The following is a 20,725-nucleotide window of genomic DNA, read 5'->3' as shown; positions in this document are numbered from 1 at the left end:
ATCATGTCCTCGACAGTATATTCAAAAATTATCAAAATCGAAGCGGCTAAGCACATCGACAACTTTACCGTATGATTTTGCTACTGTATATACAGTGCGTATTTAAGTGAATACAGTTTACTTCCATGAATTAAACATTTGACGTACATCTTGACGAATATTTGCAAGGGTCCGAAGGGCTGTGAACCCATACACGAAAAGCCCCACAGCATGTAACGTATCCCCTTTGCCCCCGGATTCAAGGATTACCGTGTTCCTTGAGGAAGTTAGTTCCCCCGTGCTCTAACACGTTTTAAAAGCGTGATTCCACGCGCTGCAACTTTTACAGGCAATCTCCGCGAGCTTTAACGTTGACACACTTACCGACGAGGGTTCTTTTTCCCCTCGTCGCTGTTCGGGCCAGCCTTTCAGAAGGGATTTCCTCCGTTCGTTATCCGCGGGCGCACTTCTCCCTTCGCTCGGCGCCGGTTAAGCACGAATGATCGAGCGTGGCCCGAAACTCCGCGAAAATGGCGCGTTTTCCGCGGGATAATCTGGTCGGATGGGGTTCCCCCTAACTCGTGGAACGTCGAACTGTTTTGTATGATTCTGTTCTGCAAGCCAAACGAGGCTCGCTTTGCTCGGCTCTTGTATTTTAGAGGTTTTCGAGGAAATTTGTGTGCGCGTAAGGAAATAGTTGATTATTCTGGGGCATCTAGTGCGATAGAACCTGCAGTAAAAGTTAGGATAAGTTTCATACGAAATATTCATCACAATAGAATGAGGTTAATAATCGAAAGAATAGTTTCTATATTAAATATTCATCATCGAAAGACAGAACTATAGAATCAGTTTACTAAGGCGATAGCCTTCGTCTCCAGTTTCAAGAAAGAATAAATAAAAATCCTCGCGGAGGATCTTCCAAATTGCGAATCCAAGATACCAATACTTCCTCCGAGAAACCTGAGAGAGTACCCGCAAATATCCATCGCGGAAATAAGCAAACGTAACCGAGCAAGAGAAATTGAAAGTCAACAAACCGAAGAAACGAAGGAGCTCGAATTACTTCGATCAGCAATCTCAACCATCGGACTCCTCTCGAAAAAGGGAAGAAAGAGAGAAAGAAAGAACGAGACGAACGGGAACGTATTTCGAATCTTCGATCAAGCGTCCCGATCCTAATCGAAACCGATCGAATGCCTCAAAGCTAGTACCGCGGCGCTTTTAATTTCAGTAACGAAAACAAAGAAAGAGAGAGAGAAAGAGAGAGACTTGCTCGCGAGTCGCTTGGACGGCAACTGCCTGATCCCGAGGAAGCTGGAGCAGCGTTAGACGAGTCCAGACCTTTCGCGGATCATTGACCCTCCTCGAAGAGCGAAGATTCCCGCAGGATCTTCGCCGGCGAAGAAGACTTCGGCGCGAGAGGAAGAAACCCGAAGAGCATCCCGTCGGATCCCGGAATTCCCTTTTCGAAGAACCGCTTCGAGGACGACGATTCAACGCGCACCACGTCCTGCCTGTTCCGTTCGCGAATCAAGGGCCGAAGAATTTCTAACGCTGTCTCGGGCCGCGCCGGCTGCTCCCCTTTGACAATGGCGGCGATACCTTTCGAACGGAAACCGTCGCTTCTGTCGGCTCTTGTCCCGGTTAACCCGTTCGCAACGGACGTAATCGCGTGCCGCCGGCAGCACAATGGAATCTTCGTGCGTTTGTACCTTGCGAAGATCGAAAGAATGAGATACGAACTACAATGGAGATCCATTCTTTCCTCTCGAGCTATGGAGACTCTTGGAACAATCAGCGCTTAAACGAACTTCTTTGAATCCTGCTTGAACTAGATACTTTTTTAACCAATATTTCGTCTTTGTGATAGGTTCAGGGGAAGAGTGTTATTGTGTAGTAGAGTGCTCGTTTAAATCACGGTTCTCCTTCCGCTGAAACGGCCAAAGTGCCATTTAGACGTACCGAAGCGTCGTCCGTTGCGGATGCGTTAATGCTTGCGACAAAATGGCGTCTGGGCGCGACGCTCGGTCGGGCGGGATTGAATCTCTCCGCTCGTTTCGCCGATTCTCGAATATTTCACGATCGGAAGCTCGTCGATCGTGATACATGCTTCCGGGGCAGCTGGCGCGCACTTCAGGGTTCCCGCTGCGTGCGGGATCCGCGTCCTTGATCCAGGAAAACGGCAGCTCGTCGAACCGCCGCTTCTTTCCGCCGTATCCCGCCTTCGGCGAGTTTTTATCCTCGGGCGAGCCGGCAACTAAAGATCGGAGGTTTATCGGCTACGCTCGAAATCGAGGCGATAAAGTCGAGGGGAATGTAAAATCGGCCCGGTAGTAAATGGACGATAAAGATCGAGGGGGTCGGGCCGCGGGTTCTGCGACGCTTTGCGCGAACTCGGTCCTCTTGTAACGCGGTTTATTGTCTTTGCGCTGCGAGAGTATTAATCTGGAGTAGATTGTATTGGATGTTCACTTGGGTGAGCTGGTGTTTTATTCCCTTGTACTATGATTTCTTTCTGAACTGTGATCGATCTAACTACTTCGTTATTAACACTAAATTTACGTTTGTTCTATACTTTATTCTATTGTTCCCAGAAAACTACGTGCTCGTCTATATAAATCACGAAAATCATAGCTTCAAAACTAGAGTATTGCAATACGTATTCGCGTAATTGCACGAATCAAAATCGACCTGAACTATTACTAAGATAATGTTTAAAAAATTCAGTGTCCGTCAAATTGACGGGTTCCGTAAATCTAGTGTTAATAGCATTGAAAGTAAGAGAAAATTCCAGTCTTATTCTTCAACGCGTGCTCTAAGGTATAACCATTGATAGAGAAAAACAAATTGAATAATATTTAAGTTCGTTAAATTCTATTTGAAATCAATTGTTCTTCAGCGTTTATTTCTAAAGAGCATTCTTCGAGAGCTAGATGAACATTCTTTGAATCGATGTAAACTCACCATTATGTGAAGACTACCCAAGATTATCCAATATAGAAACTACGAAAGACTATCACGTTACGAAATAGCTGGCACAGATTTTTGCACCGTGCAGCAAAGACAGATTCCGTGTTAGAAGGGAATCGACCGCGTAAAGCCAGCAGGTGCACACCGAAAATTGATCCACAATTTGCGACGTCGGACATCGAACGACTCCAACGGGATCGATGCGCAATTTCGACGGAGTCCCTCGACTGAGTTCGGCTAAGCAACCGAAGATCTTTAAGGATAACGGAGGAAGAAGCCGGTGGTAAGGGAAACTAGCGACGAGCTGTTCCTTTTTTACGATCCGAGCTCGTAAAACGTAAAACGCCCGGCGAGAGGAATCGTCGGGCGAGTTTTCGAGTGTCCGCGCGGGGATCGATCGCCGCGATGGTCCCTCGGGGTTGTTACGGGGCGGATGGACACGAGATGGATCGGACAGGGACGGTTTCGTTGATCGAGCGGGAGGACGACGCGTCCGGTAGGGACCCACGTACCTTGGTACTCTAAATAGACGTAAGATGATGCCCTCGTTCTTTCAGAAAACAAAAATGATGACGCTCCCTCGACGAGTACCGTATTTTTCTTTTCCTTTTACCCTTCGTTTCCCTAGATGATAAGTTTGTCGAGACCACCGTCGCGCGCCGATTCGCCTGTGGATCGATCGTGGATCGCCGATGCTTCCTTTGGTCGCAGGTGCGGAGACGTTGAACGCTGCGGAAGATGTTATTGTTCGTAGTCGGTACTGCTTTTAGAAAGAATCCAGAATTAATGCGCGAAGTGTTCAGTGAGAAATATTCAATATATTGAATGAGAATTGCGACGAGGAGAAAAGTAATATTTCAAATGTAGTTCCTTTGTTCTTGATCTTGTGGTTATTTAGAAACTTAAACGTTATGATTTTGGTTGTTAAAGTAACAGACGGAGTTCAGGATTTTTGGTTAATCGGAATTGTATTGTAGTTTTTGAGCTTGACGAAGTAATTGATAGGTTAATGGACTCACGATGGACGAAGGAACATTTAGGAAGGATCGGCAGATCTACGATCGAACTGGGCTCGCTTTGATCGGTGAACTGAATACACAAATTCACTGGAAGCCTCGCGCAGGCGAGACAGGAAGCGAATAATCGGCGCTTTTAATTCGAACGACGATCGTCGTTCATTGTTCGCTGTAAATAATCGTGAAGCCGGCATGGGGAGTCTCGTGTTGTCTGTAATTAACTTTGTAATTAATTGTAAACGATCTAACGTGCGAAGATGAACAAAGATGATAGAGAGAGAGGATATATATATATATATTATATTATAATTGCAAATAAAAATAAAGAAGAAGGAATATATTATATATATAAATAAATAAATAAATAAATGAATGAATAAATAATTAAATAAATGAATAAATAAATAAATAAATAAATAAACATAAAGATACAAATATATTATACAGGTAAACGTACATGTGTACACTCACACACGAACACGTACGCGGTCAGGCGTGCGATTGAATAAATAAGGAGACGAGGTCACGCGTACACATTCACGATACACGGACACACACATTCACATACATACACACTCACTTGCAGCACCCTCGCGTCGCGCAATAAAATAAATTCTAAATCAACTTTCAAACTAGAATGCGTGCCTGAGTGCGTGGGAGACGAAAATCCCTCCGAGCCGTCGAACCGATTCTTCTCGAGCCATTTGAAAGTTTTATTCTTCCAACTGTTCGACCCCAACTTCAGAAATAGTTCCTCTTATCGTTAAATTTCTGATTAACATAATCAATCACTTATTGCAAGTTATCCCAACCAATAAATGGCTATGTTAACCTTGTGTAAACGTCGATGTTCGGATGAACCGCGTTTAATTCGCCATTGTTGCAGAATTCCCTCATTAATTCAGTAATCAATTTTACAGTAGCATTTCGATTCGGTTTACTTAATCATCAAACTGAAAATTTCCTGGAAGTAACGCGCGAATCCTGCGCGTGGTCGAAACGAAGAGAAGAAAAACCGATTCTTTCGGCGAGCCACGTCGAAAGACGCGTTTAAGAAAATCGCTGCTCGAGGAATGGCGGCTCGTCGGCTCGCAGGTCAACTTGGGATTAAAAGAAAAAAGACGTAAACGCGAATATTAATTAAATAAGAAGAGCAAAGAAGATAATTATATTATAAACGATCGTAGCGAAAGAAAAAGAATAATCGAGGATAATGTGCGTCGGGTTGCTTTTTCGTCCAATGAAGTTCATGCCGCCGCGTTCAAAGAACGGACGAAAGTTTCCCGGCCGAACGGCGAAGAGAGGCGAGAGCGAAAAAAAAAAAAGTTGGAGAACAGCGTTGCCGAGAGCGCGGGCGGCAAACGATGGCCGGTGGCGGAATCGCATTTTCCGCGTCCGACATTTAAGTGGAATCGATCGACCGATCGCCGTAAATTTCCATTTCTTTTATCTCTCCCTTTCCCTGGACCGCGCTGGAAAAAAGTAAATACGAAACTTCGCCGCGCGCGGCGCGCGCGTTAACGAAGAAAAATGGCCGACCGGTTAAGCCGAGCCGCCATCTTGTCGCCCGCGAGAAAACTGCGTACTGCGGGGATAAGCGAAGGAGAATTTAAACGGAGATAACGAAGCGAGATGTACTTTAGCTGCGTGCGTGAGTAACTTCAAGTCTAGTTACCTGCGAAACTAATTAATCTCTGGTTCTTGGCGAGTAGTCGCGGCTTTGCTTCCTCTTCGCGCGGCGACGCTGTCGAAGATTCACTGGACATTGATAACGGAATACGCAGCGTTCGCCGCGCGCCTCGATCGTTTGATCTTGATCTTGATCTCGACGGAGTTTTAACTCTTTCAGGGCGAATGTCGCGTTGAAGACACCTGGTTCTTGTATCTGGACTTTAAAGTTTGCGAACTTTAGACTGTGAAGTCGCTGCTTCAGAGTTTAAAGTACGGAACTCTCTCTTGTTGCAAAGAAACAAGTCTCGTCGGACTCTCTAAACTTTAAAGTCGCAGACGAATCGTTGAATTCTTTCAACAACAAAGAAGTGTATAATGAACTGTTGGTTCCCTCTGATACTTAGAAGTTCAATGTATGATTTATTTTTTATAGAAGAGACTCCCGTCATCGTGGTAACTCGTTGTCCGCGACGGATGAATTCCTTCGGTTCGATTTCTCCGCGATTTTCGGCGTCGGCGATCACCTGCGCGCCGGAAATCGCGCGAGACGCGTCGATTGGACCCGCGAGAGACCGCTGAGCAAGCAATTTTCACGGGACAAAGGGAAATAAAACGGGCGGAAGGCTTCCCGCGACGCTTTGCGGTGCGTGTGCACGCGCCGAGTGTATATGCGAGGAGGATGATGCTTGACACCCTTCGCTCTCGCCCGAGAAACACGGCGCAACTACTTTTCTTGGGAACAGAGATAAATGAGAACAAGGGCTGGAAGTAGATCCAGGAAAGTAGTGTCCTCAAAGAACTCACAGAGTCACCGTCGGGACAAGGTGAAAAAGTCCCGTTCCGTCTTTATTCCGAATTCATTAACTCGACGCGACGACTTTTAACTTGTCGATCATCCCCGGTCCGTCGAATTACTTCGATTTTAGAGGATTTTTATGAGAGCTCGTCTGACAACTCGCGCGTTAAATTAGCCGAGTTTCACGGCGGAAAACTATTCCCGCCGGAATTATTCTCCGGCCACCGGTTTTCGGGACGGGTACACAGATTTTCCTTCTTCGGAACTGCGGACTGGTAATCAAGGCGCGAAACTTTATGCAAATTCGCAGCTGGGAGGGAACTGCATTCGGAAGTAGTTCAACAGGAATGCGTCGAACTTTTCGCCGTATTCAGAACCGGGTGAAAACGTTGCGAGCCTCCCATAGATTCTCACACTTGTCAGATTCGTAATTCAAACGTTCTCCTATTCAGAAACATATATAAAATTCTTGCTCTACTAATAACTAGAAAAATCGAGGATACTTAAATTTCTCCTTAAAACAATCCTCTAATATTCAAACAGCTCAGCGTCTCAGTAAGAAAAATCCTTGCAACTCTAAATCTAAAGTATCCGACATCTTAATATTTTCTCGAAAATTCTTTGTCAATCTCGTAAGGAAGATCGCCACGAACCGCGCGAGTCGTGATTGAAAAATCGCTCGGTCCAGCGAGACGATCGAGAGAACGCGATCGAGGGGAAGCAAAGGACATGATAACGAGTCTTTCAATTCACTACCGTACTGCCAATTTTTCCGAAGTGACGTGTAATAACTTTAATAAGGGTCTGCGGCGAGGAGGGCCGGCGGAGGGACGCCACGGTTCGCTCGTTCGGTATCGTTCGCAGCTTTGAAGTCTCGCCGGGATGATTCAGCTGCGATCTTTCCGGCGGGCTAGTTTCACGAGGGTCCTGCTTTTGATCCAGCCAACGACGGACGTTTTCCACGATGCTCGTTCCGTCGAGGTCCTTGATGGAACGTCGAAGTTCCGTCGTAAGACGACGTCCGTCTGTCACATCTTATTCCAGTGGAAATAGTTGACTCGTCCGGGACGCTGAGTGCAATTGTGTCCCAGTTCGCGGCGGAACGGTCCGGTTTCATGGCGGAACGAGCAACGGTTGCGTCTTGCCGGGATCGTTCGACGAATTCGATTGAAAACTTTCGCGTGTTATTCGAGTGAATATATGAAACTCCATCGACGATTCAGTTTTATTCGTTACTTATATATATTTCATTCGCGGTTGTGTTTATTTCGTTCATTAAGGTTGCCATATATCTTTGTTATCGCTACGATTATCGAATATCAATCTCGAGCACGGAGTGAAATTGGAACAAGACACGAAATGTCCCGAAATTGTCCTCCGACGCAAGTGAAGCTTCCACGTCCCGGAATTGGGAGAAAAAAAGCGTCCACGCGGTGGATGCGTGTTTATTCGGTACCGTTGTTCCCGGGTAAACACGCCGAAAAGCAAAGAGAACGAATACCAATAAACAATCGCAGTCTAACGACTGTTCTGTTCTTGATGGTGCTCGTTTACCGGGTGCAGCGAATCGCTTTCGCCGGTGAAAAAAAGCCGCGTCGAAAGCATCGGCGCGCAGGATCACAAAGGACCCCCGTGTCCGTGCACAGCTCCGCCGCGGCGTTCAAGGATGATTCGGGCGAAAAAAGGAGGAGGAAACAAAAGCGAAACGAAACCAGCCAGCCAAACCAACAAACAAACGAACGAACGAACGAGCGAGCGAACGAGCGAACGAAAGAACGGAATAAAACAGGGGAAAAAAGAATCGTCGAACGCCGTTTCACCGATCAGCCCGTCACTTCCTCGCGATTGTATCGCGGCACGCGATGCTCGCTCGCCCGGAGAGAGCGAAACGAGTCGAGCGACGCGCACGTGCACACTGGGGCTGTTACTCGTGAGCAGAATGTGCATGCTCGCGCGTTCGCAGCGTTTCCAATTTTCGAATTACGCGGGATATCGCGTGAACAAATCGTTCGTGACGCTTCTACCTTATTATTTTCGAAAGGAATCTTTTCACTGACGAAGCGGGTCCGTTCCCTGTTACACTTTAATTCAGATTTCGTGTAAGGACGCGCAGTTTACTCGCGAAATGTACAATTAACACGTTGAAAACCAGATTTACCTAGCCGAGTCTTTCCGAGTAAGTAGCTCCAGTGCAGCTGACGCTTGCGAGAACTAAATCTCAGACGAGTCGCACGGTTTGTCCTATGAAACGAGGCGATAAACAGAAATGTGGCTAACTTAGGTACATCTGAGACGACCGTATGTATCAGTCCATCGTCTACCTTCGGAGGATGACTCGATGTCTAGGAAAACAGCATAGAGAGCGTCTCACAGAAGTATTCAAGTAATATCGATGAAAATAAAAGTAACCTTCAATAGCGGAGTTTTGAATGTTCGTTTGTAGCTTTCACTCGTGATCATACCGATAGCACGTAAGTATTAAAAGTAAGACGACAGACAAAAATTGACCGATCAGACCTTTCGTTATCCCATTTAGATTAAACGGTTCTCCAGACTTAGCTCCTGAACGTTGTCTGCCGCCTCGTTTCATCGGGCAGATCGCGGTTCGATCGATTCACCGGTCGATCGTCCGTTTCGCTCCCTTCGCGATCGAGACCGGCGCCCTCCGCCGCTCGCTTCCGCCCTCGTCCCCCTCCGTTGAAAGGGAAGCGATCCTTTTGTAAACCAGGACACCGTCCACAGGACCTGTGCGCGTTGCAGGATGGCCGAATGTTCCTGACGCGCTCCGCCGTAAGCCGCGATTTACGGCGATGCCCGGGCCCGCGGAAGCTGCGAAACGAACCTTCGTGCTCGCGGTCGCGTGTTCTCCGCTCCCGACACGGAACCGGCGCGATTCGACGTCACGCGGGACGAGTGAAGCGCCCCGCGGCTGATAGATGCTGGATCTCTGCGAGAGGAACACGTGAGCGCGTGATTTACGGTGGGAACTTTTGGAAATTGCTCTGTGGATTGAATGATTTACTCGAGGCGAGCTAATGGTCTTTCGCTAATGATTTAGTAGTTATTGTTCGTGGTATTGGTCGTGAGGATGGCGATCGGTGATCTCTGATCTCTTAGATTTCTCGTGTATCGTCGATTTATTGATTGAAGCGTGCTTTTGTAATATTCTTCGGGGAAAATTTGTAGTAATTCTATTTTTCTAAGTATGTTTCAAAAAATTTGAAATTATAAAGTTCCACAGATTAGTTATTAACGTTTATCTTGGTAACGAATGAGTTCATCCGAACCGTCTGTTGGCATTATGTACTTGATCTTAAAGCATACGACGCAGAATTTAATGATTCGTGCGTCAAAGATGTTTACGAGAGACTGGTAATTGTCATCTGAAACGCTCAAGGTCTCTCGAGCGAAGTTCCCACCGTCAATTTTCCAAAGTTCCTCGCCACGCTCGCAAACGTTCGCCCGCGCGCAGTAAGTTCAACATCAAAGGAGACAGAAGAGCACCTGTGAGCTCGCTTTTCCCACCGTTTCTCCGAACGGAACCGCGACGCGGCTTTCGCAGCTCCCTCCGCCCGGCCGTAATTAGACAATTATGTAATGTACACTCGTAGCACGTGTCGTCGAACAGAGAATGAACCAGCTGGCGACGCGGAAGCACCTCATCGGCGATCAGCTCTTAAACGTTCGAGGACATCGGGATTCGCTCGTATATTTTCCGAATGAACTCGCGGACGCGGCGCCTCGTCGCTTTCTGTTCCATCCGATCGTCGATCCCTTCGACGAGTCGTTCGAACGAAACCTGCTCGTTCCAGGAGAATCGAGTTCAACGTTCTTGTAGAGTAGAATCTCCGAGTAATTCGCACGGAACTCGAAAATCGGCGAACAATCACGGCGAGATTGAATTTAAAGCGACAAGGTGGACGACCCGTTAATCGAGAGTCAAACGAGTAACGACGCGGTCAGTACCTTTCTGCGGTAAATATCAATAAAATAGTTTATAATAATATAGATATCGTCATTCAATGAAACAAGGAACGTTGATCGAGTAGCACGAGAAACTGAGCTACCGCGAATTTCGGGAAGTTACCTTGTCTTCCTCGGTTAACGGGTTGACTGCTGTCCATTTAAGAGGATATAGAAGTATTCTATTGTTTGATTCTATGGTAATTCGAATTGTTAAGACTGGTCGCCGGTGCACGAATGATTCTCATTTGCGGATGCGATCGCCAGGAGGCACTGCGTATCGATCATTTGGCAATAACGATATTTTTAATCGAACTGTAAAAAAAGCGAAACACTTAGAACGATGGAGTAAACGACGGAGAAAGTAGAGTGAAAGAGAGAGAGCGAGCGAGAGAGAAAGAGAGAGAGAGAGAAAGTGAGAGAGTGAGAGTGAGAGAGATATCGACGATTTAGACGAGAAGGATATGTTTCACGGATTAAGACGGCGTATATCGAAAGCGGCGAACCGCCGGCACGTTGTAACGAGTACACCCGATAGATGTAAACTAGGAAAGGGGTGAAGACGTTTTAGCCAGAAGGTGTTGTCCGTCTTCGGTAGCTTCCACGCCTTACTCAAAAGTGAAAAATAAATGAAAATTCATATTTAAGAGAACGCCCACGCGTCCTTCATTTTAGATTACCATCCTACGATTGATCCGCCGTCGAATTCCCGGGAGTTCTTGGTCGTTTACATGTAGATTGGAATCTTAATCGTCTCGATAACTGCGGCGGTTTCAACGTCGATAATCGTTATGACGATCAGTTACTATCGCGGATAGAATTCTAACTGTGGAAACGGAATACGTAGAAATACAGAATTGACGAAGGAAATGAAAATTGCGAAACTTTGCATTGACAAAACGTTGAAAATTGCGAGATTTGGAATTGAGCAATGAAATTTGGAAACTGAAATTTACGAGAAGCGAATATTAACCCTTAGCACTCCAGATGATTTTGTGATCTAACAACTCAAGCCGTTTTTACAGTATCTCTAGCGCAAATGAAAAATGTTATATTCTATCTCTTAGGTTTTTTTTCCTTCTTAATACTAAATTTGGATGTAGAGGAGATCCAGTGATCTTAGGGTAGTTCTAAATTTATTCATTAAAATATTTAATAGCATAAATGGTGTCATAGTGGAGCCTACAGAGTGCAAAGGGTTAGAGTAACGAAATTTTTAAAATTCTGAAATGTGCACGAAGTGAAGTTTCAGAGGTTGAGAAATGAATTTAACCATTTGCACTCGAGAGGTGACTCTCACCACATGATTTCATACAGTAAAACTGTAACATTTGATATTTAATATTATACTCCGTATAATGCATCAATCTGAGAAACATTGAAATAAAATAGCTTTCTTTCTCAACGTACCTGTGATTTTTCGTCGAGTTAGTTTCACAAAATGTCATGTTTATCTCATCAGAAAATATTCAAATATTTTTGGAAAAGCTTCCGAGTGCAAAGGGTTAAAGATTCCGAAGGTTCGAGTTAACGAGCGAGCTCGACAAGAGATTGATAAATGCAAGGACGCGATTACGTGTCTTTGTGAAAAACGAGGACCACTTCAGATCGAGTCTCCCGATGTTAAAGTTCTCGTGCTGTGTACGATCACATTATTCCCCGATGCCGGAATTTGATGACAAAGTTAGACAGAAATACCGATATTCGGGACTTAAATTTCAAAGTCGACCCGCCGGTTGTCGGCGCTCGCCGCTGAACTGACCGATAAAAAATTGCCCGAACATTTCACCGAGTGTCCGCGGGTCCGAGCGCGGCATGAATTTATAAAATCCGCGACGTAAACGTTCTTTATCGTCGTAATTCTGCCGGCAATTCCAGCGCGGCCGCGTGCACTCTAAATTATTGAAGAACGTAAAGCACGTATGAATTGATTATTCGCCGTGACATCGGTATTCGATACACGGTTCCGGCCGGCGTAACAACGTGTTTAGCGGTGTCACCAGTCATTTATATAATATTCCACGCGGACAGTTTCGATCTTTCAGCGTCGCTTTTTATACAGACTTTATTTCGAGTTCTTCGGCGCGATAGAAATTTCACGATTCCGATCGAGTCGATTTCGGTACTTACGCGTCTCGTTCGTTTTACATGTACACTGTGGATCAGACGTTTAGGATCACTGTTTGGTTAAGAGAAAACCTTGAGTTTTTGATTTGAGCTTTTAGTAGAGAATTGTAGAGAAGAATGGAGTATAGATATTTTTATGTGTATTCGAATTAGGAAGTTTTCCTTTTATAAATAGAGCTTTTAATTGAGAATTGTCATACATAAGAATAGAGTTGATTTGAGCTTTTAGTTGAGAATTGTACGTAAGAATGGAGTATAGAGATTTTTATGTATATTATTCTAATTAGAAAGCTTCCCTTTTATAAATAGTGCTTTTAATTGAGAGTTTTCGCATATAAGAATGAAGTATAGATATATTTACGTATATTAGTCGAATTAGAAAGCTTTCCTGTTTTAGATAGAGCTCTTAGTGAGAATTGTCATACATAAGATTGATGTATAGATATATTTACGTCTATTAGTCAAATTGGAAAACACTTCGATCTCTTAAAAACGGGTTCTACTTCAGAGTTGTGTACAACAATGAAGCATAGATGCCTATGCGTCCAATATAAAAATTCAAAGGAACCTAAGAAAGCGTTATATATCTGCCTAATTTCTAACACGTGTCGTGAAACGTACGAGTGGTTACAAACTTTTGCCAGTGTAAGTTCCTAGCACGGGCGAGCTAACCTCTCTGTCGCGGGACAAATTTTGCGGGAACGAGGCTGCAGCAAACTACTTCGGCAACTTCGAGCCCGCGTTTTGGGCAATCGGTCTCCAGGCGTCTATTCGGCACGATATAAAGTGCGGTTGGAACTCTACGGCGGAACCGGAACCGCGGGAATGCCGAGAATTACTGGAATTTTTCATGAATCGCGTGTTACGCGTTAGGGAACAACGCAGGGAGATTTCGAAAGCGGATGGATGGTTCCTTTCGGTTAAAATAGAATTTGAAATGAAACATTCATCTCGGTTCTGACAAGAGGATACGTTCACGATTAATTTCCATCGCTATTCAATGCTATCGAAAGCTCGCGAAAAAGATCTTCGAATGCATTTAGAACAGTTGTTATTAATGCGAGCCGCGAAGTGCAATTGAAGGCTGTCGGAGAATCTAATTTAGAAGAATGATATATGGCAGCGGCGGTAAACACGTTGGAAACACTACGGGTGAAGTGCGGCTAAAGGCTGCCAGGAAATCTAATTTAGAAGAATCGCGCACGGGGTGTAAACATGACACGGCAACAGTGCGCATAAAGGGCGGGGTGCAGCTAAAGGTTATTAGAAAATCTAATTTAGAAGAATCATGTGCGAGGTGTAAACGTGTCAAGAACGGTTACGCGTAAAGGGCGGGGTGCACCGAAGGCTGCGAGTTCGTTACAGCGGGAAGGAAAATTTTCCAATAAATACTCAAAATTCCAAACACGAATCATTATCAATTTGTAGCAACAATAATGCTAGTTTCGAATTATCACATAACTGTGTATAGAATAACAAACATATGGAGATTCATTCCGAAACAATACTAACATTTTATCAATATAGAAATTGAACGTGGTTAACCGAGGATCATCATTAATGGAGCATCTGAATGATCACTTCGCAAAATGAAAATTACAGAATTTGACGCGAGAAAAACCGATCGGATGCCAAACTTAGAACGCATTCAGAAATCTTGAATTGTTAATGACTCGGTTCGCCGAAGCTGAAGGGGTTGACAGGTCATCTGTACATGGGGAAACGAAATTCCGTGCGGGGCAAAAAAGCAAAACACATCGAAGTGAAATTAATTGGCGTCCGGGGGACGCGGAGCGTGCGTGTCGCGCGGCCGCGCGCGTTTACGCGGGGAAATCGATTCGTGTTTGCGTACACGGACGGGACGTGCTCGTTACCCACTCGATGGCTTAAACGGGACGCCATGGTGTTTGCGTGGCGGGAGCGTAAACGTCGCTCACCGGCGGAATTTACGGGTGCATTGTGGACGCAGCTCGCGGCGAGCTTTTTCAAAGGCCCCTCCGCTGGCGGAGGTCGCTTTATTTCCAGAATCGTGGTCAAGGACGCCGATGGGGAGGGAAACTTGAGGCAGGCGAGTGGACGAGGAGCCGGGGATGACGCTTCCGATGGCGGATTATGTCCACCCGCCGACTCGAAGGAGAATAATTATAAATAAGGGCGTGGAAATCCTTGGCACGGTAACAAGGAACCCCGCGGAAATATTATCCGGCGGAAATTAATTGTGTAAACGAGGCGCTCGGATCGGGGATCGCCGGGAACTGGATGAGAGCTGCGGGAATTTGCTTAGAGTACTCGGTGGAGAATCGTGTATTCGGCGGAGAAAATGTTGGGTGGAATAGGAACAGTCGGAGAGTATTGTAAATAGAAGTGGGAGGTGAAGGAGGATGGTGATTTAGATGGATTCAGAGTGAAGTGTTCGGTAAGGGAAATAGCTAAAGAAGGAAGAAGGTCTGAATGAGCCTTCGTGGCTCGGAGAGTTGGGCGATTGACTGTGAATCTGGAAATCCAGAGTTCGATCCCCGTTGGAGTAAATTGATTTTAATTATGGTTTTCTGTGGTTTTATTAATTATCAGTCATTGATGGAGAGTAATTCAATTTATATAAAAATATTTTCAAATTGATTAAAGGAATTGTTGTAAGATGTCATAGAAAATACTTGAAAATATTAGAAAATTGTGGTTTTTAATATTGGTATGATACATTTTATGTTGTACTTGATGTATTTCAGTGGTTTGAATTGCAATTAAAAAATTCAAGATACAGCTTTGATTTAAATATGATTCAAGTTTCGTGATAGACTATTATAATGAGAAGCTTTGTTAATTAATAAATTCAAGTACTAGATAACGACATGAAATTCGAATTCAAACCTCTTCTACGTTGAATAAAGAAACTTCATGTATCGTTCATGAATATTCAAATACAAATTCAAAATATTCTAGGAAATCAATTTAATTCAAAGTTCCCTAATGAAGCACTTAGCATTGAAGTTTTAAATGCGAGTAGAGAAGCAAGGAGCTAGTATTCGTAAAATTCAGAATGGGAAAAACGATTGCAACACGAGTTGCTGAGATTTATCTCGCTCTGACCGAGAAACATATCACGTCGGGAGCCCCCCCACTAAAATTCATTTCTAAATGTCATGGAACAGCCTCTGAATAATTAGAATTTTTCATAGCAGGTCGTAAATCGACAGCTTCCCGTGCTAATTTCGTCTATTTGCGAGCGATCGGGTTGCACGTCGGGAGGAACCCGAATCTGGGTTACCGTGTCGAGAATAATATTTTTATGGATCGTATCTGCAGGACCGAAATTTTCCTTGACGCAGAGCCGTCGATAATGTCGAGTCATCGCTTCTTATCACCGAACACCGGTTTAATTAAAATTTAACCAGCCGGCAACACATTAACGTGTTTTGTCTCGACTAGCAGCATGTTCAATTTATTTTCGTGAAGAAGCGCAACGTAAAGCTAATTTCGACGCGAAAGCAATTTGATCTTGTTATTACTTTAAACAAACATAATACACTACATTACCTAAATTAAAGAAGAAAAAGGATTCCTCTATGAGTTAAATGTTGCAATGATCCACTATTAACACTAGAACTACCGTATCAGTCAAAATGGTTTCGATGTTTTTGTTCAACAATTATTGATATCTTCGAAGCATTGAACATTCGAAATGATTTTGAAAATAGTTTCATTTGAGTACCATAATGATAGTATGAAAAAACTGAAAATAATCTATTGGTGCAATTTTCATAGGAATTGCATATTAATCGTATTAAATGCTCGGTAGTTCCAGTGTTAATTCGATCTCAATGGAAGATCGATATCAAACGAGATGCGCATTGTACGAACCATTTATCAACGAACACACCGTCGAACCGTCGAACTGTTTAGACCGTAGAAACAAACGACTCCGAATGCCGACGTAATTTCCATCGGTTTCCGTCTACGAAGTTACTTTCGACGATGTTAGCGGCGAACCAACGAAAGCCGCCGCTTGGATCCGGAAGCAGAATAATTATTTCACTGTCCGTCCCGCGCCGCGTCCGCCTAGACTCGTCGGAATCCATTAACGATCGGCGGGCTTCTCGTTAACAAGATTGTCGACGGAAAGTCGATAGTTAATTACGCAAATGAAGGGATCTCGTTAAGGGTCGGCTACGACCGTCCTCGATCCGGGCGGAACCGCAATCGATCTGGGGGGCCGTGTTCTAACATCGATCGATTTTGTTTGCAGTAACCGTACCCGTGTTAATTACTGCACTCTACCCCTTTATTAACCCTCCCGGTAACAAGAAATTGATCAAGAATGGGAAACGGGAGATCGTTTATGGCTGGCCAGGAATAGAACCGCCAACCCCGCGAATTTTAAACGAATCTCCTCGATGCTCCAATTTTTCCAAATTGCACCTGAAATTTCTCTACGAAGAGAATACCGGAGTTTATAATTCATATTATTATATTTCCTGTTTATTTCCTATCTATTCTATATTCCACAACGAAGATCGACGACAGTACTATTTTCAATTACATACTTAACAGCTTTCCACTTAACTACCCCTTAACCTCCCCTATACCGAGAGATTCATCGGAAATAACATATAATAGAAAATCAACACTGTTATGAAATAAGCATTGGAAGAAAACCCGAGTATTTCAAGTGACAGTTTTCCACTGTCCCGATTCCCCATCTCTCAACCCCAAAATTAGTCGACGAACCAAAGGGGACGAGCTCGTAGAGGCAACGGCGACGAGCATCGAGCACGCTACGCGTATCACGGGGCACGGAGATGCAGGCGAAAAATCAACGCAAATCGACAAAGCGGCGCGACGTAATTTCCAACGGAAGGGATTAAGGGGTGAAGTCGAGAAGGAGGGTTAAATCGGCGAAACGCGTCGGAGCACAAAGGGAACGGCTGAAAACCCGCGCCCGTAAACAGAGGAACAGAGGGAAAGTGGGAAAGCGAGAAAGTGAGAATGACGACGGACGAATGTGTGTGTGTGTGTGTGTGTGTGTGTGTGTGTGTGTGAGGGGGTGCGCGAGGGTGGAACAGACGAAAGTGTCTTCATCGCCAGGCATAAAGCGTCTCTCAGGATAAAATGCCATGATTAAAAACTCTCGCCTGCCTCTCGGACACGTGTTTGTACACACGCACGCCGAGCCGAGTCTCTCTCCGCGGCATTGTGCCAGCCTTTCAGGCGTTCCGGCCCGTCGCACGCCCCCATCCCCTCAGGGTTTTTCCCTCTAAATAAAAGCTAGGCACCGGGAATAGGTTACGTGGCGGCGTGAAACGGCGCTGAGGCTGACGGGGCAGGTGGATTAGTTTAGGAATCGAGAGACTTCGGCGGAGTGATCTTGAGTAAGGGGGGAGGAAGCTTGTTCAGGAGGAAGTTAACCTTTTGCACTCGAGTGACTCTAAATGTTTCACATAGCAATACAAAGTTTAATTTAAAATACTGAATATTTAAGTTCATAGTTTTGCTGTGTGAAATAAAGTGGTGACTGAGAGTATAAAATAACTTTATTGCTTAATCTGTGAGTTATTGTTAAAATTAGTTTCAAACTATTTTGACTACATTTTGACGGAAAATGTTGAATATTTCCAAAAGCTTTCGAGTGCAAAGAGGTAATTTTGCGGGGCGGTTTTTAGGCGATAGTTTGGGAAGTGGTAGTGTTGGTGATGGCTTGGAAAGTGGGAATATTTATTTGTAATGTTTTGGAAAGTGGTAGTATATATTGATGTTGTTTTGGAAAGTAATAGTGGTAATATTTTGGAAAGTGGTAGTATGTATTGATGTTGTTTTCGAAAATAATAGTGGTAATATTTTGGAAAGTGGTAGTATATATTGACGTTGTTTTGGAAAATAATAGTGGTAATATTTTGGAAAGTTGTAGTATATATTGACGTTGTTTTGGAAAATAATAGTGGTAATATTTTGGAGACGGATACATATTGGTAATATTTTGAAGATTGGGAATTTTTAGAAAATGTTATTGAAGGTAATTTTGACATGGTACTTTCGGTGAAACGAGATGCCACACGCTAGATACACGTCAATATCGTTTCCTACTTTAAGTTTTAAAGTACCAGTCTAAAATAAAGTAAGAGTAGAAAATTAGAATATAATTCAAGCCATAGAAGTCTAAATAATAATTTTATAAGAAAGCTATTGAGAACTATCAGAGAAACATTAATCTCGACGGAACTATCAAATGACCGTTGATAGGTAAAGTATCAAGTTTCCAACGGGTTCAAACGTTCCGGATAAGAAACACTCTAGAAAAGGATTCCCCGCGAACAAAAGAACAAAGAAACTTCTGTACCTGAGTCGAATGAATTGATTCTAAAGCAACGATGCAATTCTTTTCTGTTCGCCCGCCCTCGGTAGTTGTTTCGCCCTAGTTCTTTCCTAACGGAAGTATAGGCTAATCGGCTGGTTACTTGGTGGCTCGGCATTCAGCCCTAAACCGCAATAACTGGTGGAAAATTATCATCTTTCCCGATGGAAACGGTGTTTGTGGAAGATCGTATCGTGGATGCTACGGAAATACTTCGCAACAGGGGGAAAAGCGAGGTGGTAGTAATCGTGGCGCAAAATGGCTAAAGTTTAACGAGAACGGGACTGCGCAGGGGCGCTCAAAGCTACGGCAGAAGCTTTTAATTCCTTTGGCTCGTACACTCTTTTACTCACTACCGAGACCGAACCGCGTAATCCTTATTCTCGTCTACAATGTGCCCGCTAATTCGCTTTTTACTAGGACGCTGAAATCGAACGGAAGTCGTTAATCAGAATATTAAGGCGCGTAATACTGCCTTAAGTAACTGAAGGTCTTAATCCGCGATTGTTCACGATGATTTGCAGACTCTCGTCTAACTCTTATCGTTTCTAAATTAACACTCGTCAAAAAGGCAATAACTTCCACTTGAATATCTAAAAAAAACTCTCGTTTGGAAACTAAAGAATGTGAATTCATTGAAAATATTAACGAACAATCCATCAGAAATTATAAAACGCTTGTCATTCTTAAGGGATGAAGTTCCCATAGCACGAATTCAAGTGTCATTTGAAGCGTTGAAAATTCTGAATTTATACAAACGCGCTAATAATATTTCAATACTATTAATCCAATTAAATAATATTTGAAGTACAATCTCTTAACGAAACGTAGCGCAGTGGACTCTCGCGTGATTCTCAGTCCTCATTTTTCAACCCTCCTGAATTTAACGAGTCCCAATCAATCATCTCGTTAAAAACCCTCTAGAAGGGATTATTAATGAGTCGATGGGGGTTGGCTGGGGTCGAAGCGTCGACGACGCGTTGCTCCAGTGAAACGACCTAGGAGAAAAACATGGCGTCTTTTCAAGATTATATTCTTCGACACCTATTTATCGCATAGCAATTACGCTACCTTACGCGTGGATTTAATTATTCTCCAGGCAACTGTTGGCCACGGCGCGGCAACTTTCGTTCGAATGAATTACTGCTGGCCGTTTAGCCAGGCGACACTTCCGCGCGACGGTTAAAAGTGCCGCGATTCAGACTGCGGGGCGGGTGGGAAATAAAAACCCTTTGAGGCTCTTTATTGTCCAGTTCTCTCCAGGTTCCTTCGCCTCGCCCCAGGAACGAGGATTTTTTACTCTAGCCTCAACGTTTCTCCATTCATTCATTCGTGCAAGGGTGGCGCGTAACTCTTAACCCTTCCAATGTTGCAATAACGTCCCATTGTTTCAGAAGACGGAGATCATTTTAATGAACATAAGTTTGTGGATGGTATTTTCCCAACTTTCAACTCTTATAAAATTAATTTAAGTAGAGATTGAGATGATTTCAAGTAGAAGACAATAAATAATATCTTGTGATTATTTGTAGCTTGATATGAGACATTATTTTCATATCTTTAATAGTAATTCTTTAGTTTCTTTTCTTTTGTCTCTAGCGAAGCATTAATAATACATTAACCCTTTGAACTCTGTAGGCTCCGATACTGCACCAGTTATAATATTAAATATTTCAATGAATCTTAAAGAAACTAAAATTATTCGATTTTCCACACATCCAAATTTTGTACTAAGAAGGAAAATAAAAGATCGAAGAAATGTTATAATTAGTTGCAGTTGCTGATAGATTACAAAACCATCTGGAGTGCTAAGGGTTAATTAGCTCAATAATAAATTTAGGCAATGAATGAAGA

General features: G+C 43.9%; 1 protein-coding gene across 3 annotated transcripts in view; it reads left to right on the top strand.

Moving 5' to 3' along the window:
* The window catches only part of Shal (potassium voltage-gated channel protein Shal), a 248,156-nt gene extending 237,106 nt beyond the window's left edge, over positions 1 to 11,050 (top strand). For all 3 annotated transcript variants that reach the window (XM_076364750.1, XM_076364741.1, XM_076364742.1), the window contains one exon: positions 1,214 to 11,050. The gene's annotated coding sequence lies outside the window, so the exon portion shown is untranslated. The remainder of the gene's footprint in view (positions 1 to 1,213) is intronic.
* The last annotated feature ends 9,675 nt before the right edge of the window (positions 11,051 to 20,725 follow it).

Source organism: Nomia melanderi, chromosome 2, assembly GCF_051020985.1.
Source record: "Nomia melanderi isolate GNS246 chromosome 2, iyNomMela1, whole genome shotgun sequence".
Classification (NCBI taxonomy): Eukaryota; Metazoa; Arthropoda; class Insecta; order Hymenoptera; family Halictidae; genus Nomia; species Nomia melanderi.
The sequence above is the reverse complement of the archived record's forward strand: the minus strand, read 5'-3'. Positions and strand labels throughout refer to the sequence as shown.